General features: G+C 38.5%; 1 long non-coding RNA gene across 1 annotated transcript in view; it reads right to left on the bottom strand.

Annotated features, from left to right (window-relative positions):
• Window positions 1–10,781, bottom strand: part of LOC121867145 — a 29,656-nt gene extending 18,875 nt beyond the window's left edge. Inside the window, exon 1 of the long non-coding RNA XR_006089091.1 lies at window positions 10,575–10,781. This is a non-coding gene — a long non-coding RNA (uncharacterized LOC121867145). The remainder of the gene's footprint in view (window positions 1–10,574) is intronic.
• Window positions 10,782–14,042: the final 3,261 nt, after the last annotated feature.

The raw sequence follows: 14,042 nt of genomic DNA, 5'->3' as shown, positions 1-14,042 counted from the left end.
ATGGATGTAAGGCCAAACAAGATGTATTTTCACCTCAATGACACAAGACCATAAAGGTGAAATAAAGTCTTGAAATTCTCTCTTAATGGATAAATCTGAACGTATCTGACTTACTTTACATTACTACAACTTACAAAACCAAGTTAAGCTGACATCAAATTCCTGTACCTACGAGATTTTTACATTAGTTAGGTTAGGTTAGGTTAGGTTAGGTTAGGTTAGGTTATTCCTGCTGTGTGCAATACAACGAGGTACAGAACTACAAAAAGATTACAGCTTCACCGCTAGAGGGATCTGTGTGTGCAGTGGGGGGAGGGAAGGGGGAGATGGGGGAAGGGGGAGATAGGGGAAGGGGGAGGAACGAAAGAGAGGGGGGAGGAGGGGTGGAGTGGGGGGCGCTTCACCTCAACCCAATCAGCCTAACATCAATAGTAGGCAAATTACTTGAATCAATCATTTCAAACTCTATTCGAAATCACCTGGAGAAGCACAAGTTGATCAATGATTCCCAACATGGCTTCACAAGCGGGCGTTCATGTCTATCTAATCTATTAACATTCTTTGCATCAGTTTTCGAATCGGTGGACGAGGGGCACAATTACGATGTGGTATATCTCGACTTTAACAAAGCCTTCGACAGAGTCCCCCACGAAAGACTAATTAGAAAGGTAGAAGCACATGGCATCAAAGGTAATATCCTTAAATGGATTAGGGCGTGGTTACAGGACAGGAAACAGCGAGTGAGCGTTAACGGCACTAAGTGCCATTGGAGCAACGTCACTAGTGGAGTTCCCCAAGGCTCAGTACTTGGACCATTATTATTTATTATATACATAAACGACATAGATATCGGCATAGACAGCAACATAAGTAAATTTGCTGATGACACTAAAATAGACGTGTTATTAAATCTGACGAGGACCCGCAAAACTACAGGAAGATTCCAAAACAAATTTTTTTGAATGGTCTGAAAATGGCAGATGAAATTCAACGTGACAAAATGTAAAGTACTCAGTATAGAGATGCAAATAGGGAAACCATATACCAGATGAACAACGATGCCATAGAGAAATCCTTTTGATCATAGAGAGATTTAGAGTAATGTGTTTTTGCTCGTAATAAGGCTAATAAAGCACTTGGGTTCATACAAAGGAGTGTTAGTCACAAGATTAGCGAGGTCATCCTGATTACGCAGTCTAGTTCTGGTCACCGTATTACAGAATGGATATAGAATCCTTGGAAAGAATTCAGGAGGAGAATGACAAGACTAATCCCCGGGCATTAGGAACCTTGGTATAGAGACAGGTTAAAGCATCTTAATTCTGTAATTCTCGAAGACGTAGAGCGAGGCGACCTGATAGAGGTATAAGTGGAAGTCAGGCGAAACAAAGTGACATGGCAAAGGTACTCAAACTATCCAAATCTGGTGGAGCGAACTCTGCAACAATGGTTTTAAATTAGACAAATTTAGATTTAGGCGCGAAATAGGTAAACACTGGTTTGGAAACAGAGTAGTGGATGAATGGAACAAGTTACTCAACATCATCATTAACCTGAATACGCTGAATTGCTTCAAATGACAGGTTGGATGTTTATATATGAGAAATAGGGGTGGGGTGTAAACGGGACTGCCCAGTATGGGCCAATAGTCCCGCTGCAGTTTCCTCCATTCTTATGTTCTTTTGTTCTTATGTGTGTGTGTGTGTGTGTGTGTGTGTGTGTGTGTGTGTGTGTGTCAACCCCAAGTCGTCCCCTGAGGCTGTATCTTATCCACTGTATCAAGATGGATAATGAGGTTACAGCTGCATAACATAAATGTGGAGGTTACATATACCCTTTCGAGTGGAAAAAATAATAAGACTCGGAAATAATAAGACTTGGGAATAATATGACTTGGAAATAATAAGACTCGGAAATAATAAGACTAAGAAATAATAAGGCTTGGGAATAATAAGACTTGGAAATAATGAGACTCAGAAATAATAACACTTGGGAATAATAACACTTGGAAATAATAACACTTGGGAATAATAAGACTTAGAAATAATAAGATTTGGAAATAATGAGACTTGGAAATAATGAGACTCAGAAATAATAACACTTGGGAATAATAAGACTTAGAAATAATAAGATTTGGAAATAATGAGACTTGGAAATAATTAGACTTGGAAATAATAAGACTTGGAAATAATGAGACTCGGATATAATAAGACTTGGAAATAATAACACTTGGGAATAATAAGACTTGGGAATAATATAAGACTTGAATAATAACATTTGGGAATAATAAGACTTGAAATATGATATTTGGAAATAATTAAACTTGGAAATAATGAGAATAATGATCAGAAATAATAACACTTGGAATATAAGACTTGGAAATAATTAGACTTGGAAATAATAAGACTTGGAAATAATAATAATAATAATAATAATAATAATAATAATAATAATAATAATAATAATAAGGCTTCATCTCCGAGCTCGTTAAGTCGTAAGTATTGGGTAAAAGAAAGGAAAGTCCGTCTCGAGAGCAACACTTATGGGGACAAAAATTACAAAATTCTAACTAGTTCCCTTTAGCTGATTCCCTTTGGTTTCCTGGTTCCTTAGACGGTTCCCTTTAAATGGTTCCCTTTAGACGGTTCCCTTTAGCTGGTTCCCTTTAGCTGGTTCCCTTTAGATGGTTCTCTTTCGCTGATTCGTTTTAGCTGGTTCCCTTTAGTTGGTTCCCTTTAGCTGGTTCCCTTTAGCTGGTTCCCTTAAGCTGGTTCCCCTTAGCTGGTTCTCTTTAGCTGGTTCCCTTTAGATGGTTCCCTTTAGATGGTTCTCTTTCGCTGGTTCCTTTAGCTGGTTCCCTTTAGCTGGTTCCCCTTAGCTGGTTCTCTTTAGCTGGTTCCCTTTAGATGGTTCTCTTTCGCTGATTCGTTTTAGCTGGTTCCCTTTAGCTGGTTCCCTTTAGATGGTTCCCTTTAGTCACACATCAGTCCTATTTACATCTTGGAAGACAAGTGAATGACATTATAATCCAGCGATCTTGGCCATTTTTGAACACCAATTTGGGCCATTTCTGAACACCAATTTGGGCCATTTTTTACACCGATTTGGACCATTTTTTACACCGATTTGGGCCATTTTGAACACCGATTTCAACCATAACACAAAACACTCAACTCCATTTAACATAGAATTAAAGGCAATAAAATTAATATACCCTGAAGTGTTTGGGAGCTCTGACGTTGAATAGAAAGAAAGAAAGAAAGAAAGAAAGAAAGAAAGAAAGAAAAATATGGCACCTTCATCTTACGACACTAATTACTCCATCAGGTAGTTACTTCACCTGCTATTGATGTCATAAGTGATATGATATATACCTGACAATAAATTTTAACCGATCTTGACTAAAAACAAAATAGTGCTTAACTGGATTGATGATGTTAGTATAATGATGTTATAATGTATTACTGCGCTTAACTGGATTGATGATGTTGGTATATTGATGTTATAATGTATTACTGTCCATAAACATCATAGGAGTTTGTGTATGTATTTTAGTTTAGCATCGCATTGGATTTTGATAATATACACATCCCAAAAGGTATTATCCAAGCGACTGAAGGCGAATGATGTGCATGAATGCAAAATCAGATCACTAAAACCAAGATAAAATATTCATACATAAACCAAATTAAATATACCACACTTAACAGATTACGAATGAAACAAAGACAATAACAAACGACTTAAACCAAAGATAATGGTTTACCGCAATTAAAACAACGAAAATTACATAAACATAAACCAAAAAATTTAATAATAAAAACAAATTAAGTTAAATCAAGAGAAAATTAAATTAGAAAATAAAAATAAAGTTATCTACAAAGAAAACACACACACACACACACACACACACACACACACAGCAGAAACTACGCATATTAAGCAAGTCTCGCACAAACACAACAACATAACTAAGACAACGAGGAAATTGTGTGCAAAGTGGGAAATAATTTTTGGTACAACGACATGGAAAGACGTTTGCTTAACTCTCACCTACACCTCTTATGGATCACTCAAAGGCCGGTGTGGTTGTGGTGTGGTTGTGGTGTGGTGTGGTTGTGGTGTGGTGTGGTGTGGTGTGGTGTGGGTAGACGAGATAACCATAGCGTTTACCCATGTTAAAAGTTGAAATATGTAACTTAACGCAAAATTATTTATTACTTTGACAAAAATAGAAATAAGTTGACTGTCTACTATTGTGTTTTATAATATAATTGACGGTGGAAATGGAAATACAATTCTTATAAACAATAATCGTGTTGCAATAGAGGAATAGAAGTGAAATAATCATAGTTTTAAGTTCAAATGAAAATATTTATTGCAGATTAATTTCTTGTTTCTTAAATAAATCATAGTTGATACTTCACTAATAATATACGTCAATTAGTTTATAAAATTTACATATTAACAACGATAACATTATTTGTGGTGATAATATTTATGTCTTTTAAAACATCGTAAGTTAAGCGATGAAAAAAAAACAGATAATGTAAATAAACAGATTGAATTAAACAGTAAGAAAACAGAACCAGAAAACTGTAAGATAAACAAAAGAATATAAAATAGACAATGAAAAAAATCGATCATATCAAAAATAACGTGAAAGAAACACGCAATAATAAAGAAGGAAGAGTTTAATAAAAGAATACCGTAGAATGATCGAAGAAATGTTTTGATCAATGTAACACAATTTGTCACCACGAATAGCACGAGACGCAGCAAATAAATCAACACTACTGTACTAATATATTCACAAAGCTTCAGTCACGGAAAAAAAAAACACCCCTGTTAGTTCTTCATCCCATCTATGAACCCGGAGTCTCATGAACCTCTGAATCCGAGCCATCACACGACCCAGCGCACCATCTGTGAACTTAACTGTATCATGTCTCGGATTCATAAGTTCATGTGACTCCGGGTTCGTAGATGGGATGAAGAACTGACAGGATTTTTTTACCGTGTCTGTACGTGAGAAGTATACTCCTTGTCACTGGTGGTGTAAATAATGCACCGAAATGACTGACTTATTCTAAGACACTAGAACCTAACCTAACCTAACCTAACCTAACCTAACCTAACCTAACCTAACTGGTGAATGTATCAAGTTAAGATTAGAGGTTAATTGCGATGTTATTTTAAAATGTTTTTTTTGTGTTTTAGTTTTAAAGTTATTTAGTTAGAGACTGTCTTAATTATACGGACATACAACGGTAATGCTGTATAAGACTTGGTTAAATTTCTACACTCACTGTAATATTGTGGAGAATACTACAAGAGACAAAATTCCGTAGCCTTTTTGGAAGTCTTATTTGCTCTGTAATGTATCAAGGTTAACTAAAGGCTTCCATTAATTTATCAAAACTCCAATTTTAATTTCGTTAAAATGAATCAAAATTATAAAACTATATGAAATTCTCGTTTAATACACAAAAAACAATTACTATCCCATTGTATACTTTATCCTATCTGACGAAACTTAAAAAAAAATATATAAATTTAAACCGATACCATTTGTTTAATTTTCACATTACGTTGGGAGGAAAACCTAACATATCAGTAGTACAGTATATAACAATTATATAACTTACCCTCGAGTTTATTACAAGACCGGAAAAATATTTAAACAGGTTAAGGTAAGGCGCTGGAAATATTAAAACTGGTGAACGAAGCGAGAACCTTAATACTGTAACACAATAAAGAAAAAAAAATACGAAAATAAATAAACCTAATTTAGCGAACGAAAACTTTAGAGAAACACAAAGAGAAAGAAATTCGTGGAGGAAGAATTACAATACGGAATAATTATTACTTAAGAGGTCGAGATAAAATGAGAAACAAGAGGAACTATCATTACAAGGACACAGCTGCCTAGGTCACATGGCCATAGCTGCCCCAGACACAAGGATACAGCTGCCTAGGACATATGGACACAGCTGCCTAGGTCACATGGCCATAGCTGCCTCGGACACAAGGATACAGCTGCCTAGGACACATGGCCATAGCTGCCTCGGACACAAGGATACAGCTGCCTAGGACATATGGATACAGCTGCCTAGGTCACATGACCATAGCCACACACCTCCGGACACAAGGATACAGCTGCCCCTAGGACACATAGCCATAGCTGCCTGGACACAGGATGCAACTGCCTGGGACCACATGGCCATAGCTGCCTAGGTCACATGTGCATAGCTGCCCTCGAGACCTAAGATTTAGCCTGCCTGGGACATATGCACTTTAGAGACACAAGGATACAGCTGCCTGAGACACATGTGTGCCTTTGCCTGGGTGCATAGCCATAGCTGCCTCAGACACAGGATACATGGCTGCCTGGACACATGGCCACCTTGCCTGTGACATGGCCGCAGCACCTGGGACACAAGGATACAACTGCCTGGGACACATGGACACAGCTGTGAGACATATGGAAACAGCTGCCTATGACATTTGCATGCACGCTGCCTGGGACACAGAGTGTCTGGCTGCCCCCTGGGGACAGCACAAGGGATGCAGCTGCCTGGGACACAGGGATACAGCTGCCTGGGGACACAGGGATACAGCTGCCTGGGACACAGGATGCAGCTGTGGCCATAGCTGCCTCGGACACAAGGATACAGCTGCCTAGGACACAAGGATACAGCTGCCTAGGACACAAGGATACAGCTGCCTAGGACACAAACAAAATAGAAGAATGAATGAATGCAATATGTCAGGAAATAAGTGAAAACAGAAGGAAAAAAAGCTTAGTTACCACAAAGTTAAAGCGTATTTAAGTGTATGGACTCTTGGCTTTTAAGATAATATGATTTACGTGTTATGATCATCGAGAGGTGTAAATGTAAATATTATTGTAAAATGATAAATATGCCAACTCTATAAACGTCACCCAGCAAACACCATGAAGTAGATGTAACGCAGCAAACGTCACCCAGCAAACACATTCCAGCAAACACCACAGAACAAACACCACGTAGCAAACACTATCCAGAAAATACTACAGAACAAACACCACGTAGCAAACACCATCCAGCAAACACCACGTAGCAAACACTATCCAGAAAATACCACAGAACAAACACCACATAGCAAACACCATCCAGCAAACAAATACCACCCAGCAAATAAACACCAGCCAGCAAACAAACACCACATAAGAAACACCATCCAGCAAACACCAGCCAGTAGATACCATAGAACAAACACCATCCAGCAAACACATTCCAGCAAACAACACAGAACAAACACCATCCAGCAAACACCACTCAATAAGCACCACCAAGGAATCAAATATTTTAACTGTATATAAAAATAAGATTCTTTAGCGGAAAAATACAGTAGCATTTTGTAAACAGAATAAAATATCATATATTTTGTAATGTTATAAGAAGGTAATATAATGTATTAAGTATTTTGCAGTACAGGGAATTATGTATTATGTATTTCAAAGTATATTACAAAATTATATAAATTAATACAGTATAGAGCAGGAATACCAAATAGGAGGGTGTTAAGATAGTGAGACAAACCCGGGTACAGTATGATTATGTATCAAGTGGTCATGTATGAATACAGAAAGAGTAAATAAGAGATATGGTTATCCTTAAGGTGTACTGGGGCTTTATTTAACCCTTTGAGGACAATGGTTTAACCCTTTGAGGACAATGGTTTAACCCTTTGAGGACAATGGTTTAACCCTTTCAGGACGATGGTTTAACCCTTTGAGGACGATAGTTTAACCCTTTTAGGACGATTATTTAACCCTTTGAGGAGGATGGTTTAACCTTTTGAGGACAATGGTTTAACCCTTTGAGGACGATGGTTTAACCCTTTAGGGACGCCGATTAAACCCTTTGAAAACAACGATTTAAAACTTTGAGAACGACGATTTAACTCTTTGAGGACGACGATTTAACCCTTTGAGGACGACGATTTGACCCTTTGAGAACGACGATTTAACCCTTTGAGTACTAGGAGTTAACCCCTCTGATGACAATGGTGTAACCCTTTCAGGACGATAGTTTACCCCTTTGAGAACGACGATTTAACCCTTTGAGTACTAGGAGTTCACCCCTCTGATGACGATGGTTTAACCCTTTGAGGATGACGATTTAACTCTCCAGAACTCGATGGGTTAAAACGCCTCTGTGACATGAAATATGATGAGGTAAATTTTCTATACAACTTTATATACTTTTGTGGTAATATAATATAAAACAGACCTATAATTCCCTATAGCAAAACTCATATAATCAAAACCAGCTTCTCATCTCCCATTAGTACGATATAATTCCTATATAATCCCAATAATACTCTTATCTGAATTATTGAATCTATAATGGTAATATCTCCTCTATATAAAGCTGTGTATAGAAGGTGAGGTGTATTCCTGCGTATTTTTTTTATAAACGTGTGTATTAGTTATCATATAGTAAGGAGGGTAATATTTTGTATAGCATGGTAAATAGTGAAGTAATATAGGAATGATAATATTTTTATGTAGTGGAGAATATCGTAAGTTTATGTAGAAGAAGACGTGATATGATTTAGTAGACGGGTAATAATTATGTAACAGAATAGAAAGAAAGAATATCATGGTGTAGAACAGGATATAACACGTATGAGTTTCGATATTACCATGATACTATGATACTAACTAGACACGGAAACAGTGAGTGCACCGTCAAGACAACACGACTATTACACAACACATTCTAGCAGACAGAATATCACGTAACTATCATGAAAGTAAGAGGTGGGGGGGAGGAGGGGGATATTCTCTGTAGGGAATTAAATACCAGGATGTCAAAGGAAAGAGGAATTTAATCTTCTGAACGTGGGGAATACAATAAGATTATTATTGTATATATTCAAGAATATCTTATGTGTGGCTGCCTGGGTCAATGTCATTAGTCCAAGTCAGTTTATGTGTAGAAATTAAAATTCTCACAAATTAAAAAAACAATAAGATAGTATATGGAAATGAGTAAATAAATAAATAAATAAATAAATAAATAAAGTAAAAATACGTAAGAACATGAAAAAAAATACACGAAAAATATTCCTCCCCAAAAATAAAGCATTAACCCACAAAGTGTCAAAGATATTACGAGTTTCTAAAAGTTTTTCTCGTATATCTGACCTAAGACAATATTACGCTAACGAAAGATAAGAGAGAGAGAGAGAGATAAAGCTGATAATAGAGTAGATAGGATAATAGTGTGTGAGACGGAGACAGTGGATATTTGTTAATACTGTAATACAAAATAGGAGAAAATGGGAGAAAATAGGAGGAAAATAGGAGGAAATAGGGGAAAATAGGAGGAAATAGGGGAAAATAGGAGGAAATAGGGGAAAATAGGAAGAAATAGGGGAAAATAGGAGGAAATAGGGGAAAATAGGAGGAAATAGGGGAAATAGGAGGAAATAGGAGGAAATAGGAGGAAATAGGGGAAAATAGGAGGAAATAGGAGGAAATAGGAGGAAATATTACAGAGGAGAAGTAAAAATAATATTATGTATATCATTTAGACTTAATGGTGTACACAGGCGGATATTACCACAGGGTCGACTAATTATGTAGTGGTATTCTTACGTTATTGATCAAACTGAATCATCATCTAACTAAATTATGTTACGTAACGAGATTCAGTGTTCTTATGTAGGTCATATTTTATGGTATGGTACTTGTTATGTAGTGGCATAATTTTGTAGCGAAATTATTGTGTGGAGAAGTTATTATGTAGAGAAGTTACTATGTAGAGTTATTATGCAGTGAAGTTATTTTGTAGAGAGTTATTATACAGCAAAGTTATTATGTAGCATTTATTACGTAGATAAATCACCGTATTGTTGATAAGGTTATTTAACGAAGATTATATCACGTAACGAAATTATAACGCACCAAGGTAATGATTTCTGTCTTTGTTATTGTTGTAAAAAAGGAACCAAAAGCACAACACAGGAATGACTACAGTACGTTCACACAGACAACACACACAGGTAAGGAGAATAGGAGGGTGTGTGTTGGTAAGTTGGCTTAGTAAACACAGAGACACACACAGACGAGTCTAGGTACTGGCTAAGCTTGTTTGTGTTTAACTACCAAAGCACCAGTACCAACACACACACACACACACACTTAGCCAAAATATGGTTTCATGTTCTTCTTCTTCTTGAGTCACACTACCAGCTTCTCACCACCACCATCATCTACCACTATTTGTAAGAGGGCGGTGCTGGGTAGTAGGAATAGTGGTAGGTTTTCGCTATTTTTCTTATACACTTATTGGTTTTAAAACTTCAATTCATCGGTTGACACAATCTTCCTCACACCAGTAGCTATTAATGGTCTTGTTCTTTATTAAACACCTTTAATTACTTTTTTGTTTCCTTGCTGCAGATTTCAAGTGTTGTCACCTCAATACTTATAAAAATTCACGATAATCATCTTATCTATATTACTTCAATTATCTTTTTTTTCCCCTCATCACATATGCAAATGGGATGGTAATTACCTCAGCACTAATTCACTTAATCTTCGTCCCGTGTGGGTACAAGAGTGTCCTGACATGAGGCGCGCGAGTGTGTGTGTGTGTATGTGTGTATGTATGTGTGTGTGTGGAGGACGTACAGTAAAGCGTGGTGTGGTGGTCGGCCGGCAGCTCTGACTCTCTTGCCCCGGCTGCCACGCACACGATCAACGGACTGGCCGGGAGGTCGTGGCCGAGCTGCTGCTGCTGGTGGTGGTGGTGGTGGTGGTGAGGGAGCACGCCCGGAAAGCAGAGGCACCAGCATCCACCACCACTATTCCACCACCACTACTCCACACCCCTACTCCATCCCCCCCCCCAATCACCAACCATTAACCATCATTTGTACTTATTAATGCAAGTGTTATTTTATAATAGTTATGAATATCACTTAACATCCCTAATCACTGTTCTCGTTCATTGCCACCACTACTACCACCCATACCAAGCACCACTACCACCACCCATACCAAGCACCCACCCCCCCACCACTGCCATGTATACGCCACACTAAGCGAGGAGATACGCCCATGCAGGTCTGATCCCTTCCCACTTATACCACGCCTCCTCCACCACACACCCTCCGCCACCAAACATCCTCCACCACACATCCTCCACCACACACCCTCCACCAAACATCCTCCACCAAACATCCTCCACCAAACATCCTCCACCAAACATCCTCCACACAAACATCCTCCCACCAAACATCCTCCACAAACATCCTCCACCAAACATCCTCCACCAAACATCCTCCACTACACACCCTCACCAAACACCCTCCACCAAACATCCTCCACCAAACATTCCTGCAAACACCCTCCACCAAGCTTACCCTCCACCAAACACCCTCCACCGACATCCTCCACCAAACATCCTCCACCAAAACATCCTCCACAAACATCCTCCACTACACCCTCCACTACACACCCCTCCACCAAACGCCCCACCCTCCCTACACACATCCCTCACAAACACCCTCCACCAAACACCCCTCCACTACATCCTCCACAAACATTCTCCACAAACATCCTCCACCACACACCCTCCTGAAGCTTATCCTCCACCACACATCCTCCACCCACCACCCTCCCACCACACCCCTCCCACCAAGCTTACCCCTCCACCAAGCTTACCCTCCACCAAACACCCCTCCCACCAAACATCCTCCACAAAGCTTACCCTCCACCAAAACACCCTCCCACCAAACACCCTCCATCAAGCTTCCCTCCCACCAAACACCCCTCCACCAAACACCTTCCTGACTTCTGCTCCATCAACACCCTCCACCAAAACACCCCTCCACCAAACACCTTCCACAAAGCACCCTCCACAAACACCCTCCACCAAACACCCTCCACCAAACACCCTCCACCAAACACCCTCCACCAAACACCCTCCACCAAACACCCTCCACCAAACACTCTCCACCATCTTACAACGAAAAACTTTATAACATTAAGGACTAACAACCTTACCCAAACTACTGAATCACATCTTACCAAACAAGCAAGAAACATTATATCACCTACAATAAACTACCTGTATAAATCGTATGTGTATGTCTGTGTGTGTCTGTATCTGTGTGTATGTCTGTGTGTGTGTGTGTGTGTGTGTGTGTGTGTTATTTCTCTCTCTAATACGTCTCTTATTCCTCCTCCTCGTGTTATTTCTCTCATGTATATAACTTCTCCCATGCGCCCAGAAAGTCATACAGTACTTCTCACTTCCGGAGTTTTTTCCTATCGTGAAACTTTTGGCTGGGTTGAGGGTGAAGGAGGAGGCTCAGCTGATACTAAATATTAATACAAATACAATTACATATAAGAATAAAGATGTAAACAAAAAACATTAACAAAAAAATTTAACAAAAACAAAAACAACAAAAAATTAACAAAAACATAAAAACAAACAAAATTAATAACAAAAACATAAACAAGAAATTAACAAAAACATAAAAGCAAACAAAAAACTACCAAAAAAAAAAATCTACAAAACTTCAACAAAACATAAACATAGGTTACGTTAATTTAATCATCAGGTTAATTCTTGAGGTCAACCCAAACAACTAAATCAAACTCAAACAGGTAAATCATAATTACAGGTAAACTAAAACAAAACAAGACGCCGGGCTAGTTAGGGGAGTGTCACCAGCTGTTGTATTCTAGAGGTGGTGACGGGCGGGTGGGCGGGCGGAATTGGGCGGACGGGCACAGGTGGTGATAATGGTGGAGGAGATTATGAACCTAGAACACCTGGCCGTAGATCAAAGGTTAATTAGGACCTTACCTCACCTTTGTCTCTGAGGTGGGTGAGCTTCCTTTTGTGGGAGAGAGAGAGAGAGAGAGAGATACCGTCACACACACACACAAACTCTTCATCCTCTTCTTTGTCTTGAGCGGATTCATAGACGATGAAAACTGAAAACCAAATCCAGAAATGAAACCGAAACTGGATCCATTTTTTTTTTACTTTTTATTTTACTGGTTAAGTTAGGTTAAGTTTTCCAATAGGACTAGTTAGGTTAGGTTAAGTTTTCCAATAGGACTAGTTAGGTTAGGTTAAGTTTTCCAATAGGACTAGTTACGCTGTGTGTTTAAGCTCAAGGAAACCTCTGGGGCTATTCCTAGACCGGCGACATCTGAGCTTTGTCGTTGGGGAGGAGAAGAAATACGACCTGAAATATTTATGGCGGGAGAAATGTTGACTCGACACGACAACCTCCCGTATATAACTTAACAAAAAACCTGACTGATCCAGACTGGTGGTAATAAGTTCTTTAATAAACTATTCTTCTATCCAACACCATGACTATTCTTCTATCCAACACCATGACTATTCTTCTATCCAACACCATGATAACTATTCTTCTATCCAACACCATGATAACTATTCTTCTATCCAACACCATGACTATTCTTCTATCCAACACCATGACTATTCTTCTATCCAACACCATGACTATTCTTCTATCCAACACCATGATAACTATTCTTCTATCCAACACCATGACTATTCTTCTCTCAAACACCATGACAACTATTCTTCTATCCAACACCATGATAATTATTCTTCTATCCAACACCATGACAACTATTCTTCTATCCAACACCATGATAACTATTCTTCTATCCAACACCATGACTATTCTTCTCTCAAACATCATGATAACTATTCTTCTATCCAACACCATGATAACTATTCTTCTATCCAACACCATGACTATTCTTCTATCCAACACCATGATAACTATTCTTCTATCCAACACCATGACTATTCTTCTCTCAAACATCATGATAACTATTCTTCTATCCAACACCATGATAACTATTCTTCTATCCAACACCATGACTATTCTTCTCTCAAACATCATGACAACTATTCTTCTATCCAACACCATGATAACTATTCTTCTATCAAACACCGTGACAATTCTTCTATCCAACACCATGA

Source organism: Homarus americanus, unplaced genomic scaffold (assembly GCF_018991925.1).
Source record: "Homarus americanus isolate GMGI-L3 unplaced genomic scaffold, GMGI_Hamer_2.0 scaffold6317, whole genome shotgun sequence".
Classification (NCBI taxonomy): Eukaryota; Metazoa; Arthropoda; class Malacostraca; order Decapoda; family Nephropidae; genus Homarus; species Homarus americanus.
This window is presented reverse-complemented; position numbering and strand designations above follow the sequence as displayed.